Below are 2,161 nucleotides of genomic sequence, written 5' to 3'. Positions count from 1 at the left end.
AGGGATCCAGAAATGGGTAAATCTCAAAATATACTGTGAATTTCTCCAAATAATTGGTGGATCTTTGAACTACATATATGTGGGACACCCCATTCTAAAAACAGAAGTTGGAAGAGGAAAGAACTGAGTGAGAATTTCAGCTGTGCTCACTGTAGGGGAAATAAATTTTGGAGTTTAAGTCCAGCCAAGCTAACTTCCTGCTAGAAAAAAATAACAACACTCTTCAGAGGAATACAACAGAATCCAGAGTCTCTATAAATATCATTCATAGCTTTTAGTGCACAATTTTTAAAATCTTAAGATGTGTGAAGAAACAAAAAAATGTAATCCATATACAAGACAAGAAGCAGGCAATAGAAACTATCCCAAAGATTTTCAAGATGTTGCAATAAGCAAACACTTGAAAGCAGCCATTATAAATATGTTCATAGGAATAGAGGAAAATAGTCTCAGAATGAATGAACAGATGTGGAAACTCAATAAAAAATAGAATTATAAAAAACAAATAGAAAGATAATGAAATGAAAAAAAATACTTTTGAGTGTATCAACAGATAAGAAACAGTAGAAGAAAGAAACTTGAAGACACAACAATAGAAGTTATCCAATCTGAAAATAGGAGTGAAAAAAGTTTGAAGAAAAAAGAACAGAGCTTTAGTGATCTGTGGAATGATTAAGTTCCAGAAGGAGAGGGAAGAGACAAAAAAATTAAATGACAAGGAAAAATAAATCAATAAGTGCCTTAGTCTGTTTCCTACTGTTATCACAGAATACTACAAGCTGGGTAATTTATTTTTAAAAGAAACTTATTTCCCACAGTTTTGGAGGCTAAGAAGTCCAAGAGCATTGCACTGGCATCTGATGAGGGCCTTTGTGCTGTGTCATCCCATGGCAGAAGGCAGAAGGGCAAGAGAGCACACAAGAAAGAGAGAGGATGGAGGCCGAACTTAATGCTTTTATCAGCAGCCCACTCCCATGATAACTAACTCATTCCCACGATAATGGCATTACTTCATTTATGAAGGGAGAGCCCTGAAGACCTAATCACATCTTAAAGATTCCACCTTTTAATATCATTACAATGGCAGTTAAATTTCAACATGAATTTTGGAGGAGACATTTAAACCACAGCAGTAACTAATAGGTGAAACTTCCAAAATTTGGTAGAAAACCTAAACTTTTAGACCCAAAAAGTTCAACAAACCCCCCAAAGAAATACAAATAGAGCCATACCTAAGCATGTCATAGTCAAACTGATAAAATTCAAAGACAAAAAGAAAATCTTGGAAGCAGCCAGCGAAAAATAATACAGGGGGAAACAATATGAATGATGGATGACATATCATCAAAAACTAGGGTAAACTGACAATAGAATTACATCTTTCAAGTGCAGAAAGAAAAACCAAATGTCAATACAAGATTCTATACTCATCAGAACTCTTTTATAAATATGAGGCAGAAGCAACAGAGACATACCATATGCCTATTAGAATGAGTAAACAATTATACATATATAATATAAAATTTGTTAGGAACAAACAATTGATTTGAACAATATGGATTAATCTTAAATGCATTTCTCTAAGTCAAGGAAGTCAGATTCAAAAGGCTATGTATTATATAATTCTATTTATGTGACATTTTGGAAAGGGCACAATTATAGGGATGGAAAGTGATCAGTGGTTGCCAAAGAATGGCGGGGGAGGGGTTGATTATAAAGGGGCAGCATGAGAGAATTTTGGGAGTGATGAACAGTTTGAATGTTATGTGGATGTGGACACATAACTCTATACAATTCTCAAAGCCCACAGAACTGTGCACCTCAAGAAATAAATTTTATTTTACTCTGTGCAAATTCTAAAATCAACAAGGATGCTGGGAGGCTCAGAAGGAATACACACAGTGGCAAATGAATCTAATTGTATTACAAATTTATGACTTACCCACATTGAAGAAGGTGGGGATGAAAGGTCCTAAGTCGGGCCGGCCCGGTGGCGCACTCGGTAGAGTGCGGCACTTGGGAGCATGGCGGTGCTCCTGCCAAGGGTTCGGATCCCATATAGAGACTGGTCCACTCACTGGTTGAGCACAATGTGGGCGAGACACCGAGGGTTGCGATCCCGTTGCCGGTCACAGTACGGGCGCGACACCGAGGGTTGCGA

Source organism: Galeopterus variegatus, unplaced genomic scaffold, assembly GCF_000696425.1.
Source record: "Galeopterus variegatus unplaced genomic scaffold, G_variegatus-3.0.2 Scaffold9591, whole genome shotgun sequence".
In the NCBI taxonomy this organism is placed as follows: Eukaryota; Metazoa; Chordata; class Mammalia; order Dermoptera; family Cynocephalidae; genus Galeopterus; species Galeopterus variegatus.
The sequence above is the reverse complement of the archived record's forward strand: the minus strand, read 5'-3'. Positions refer to the sequence as shown.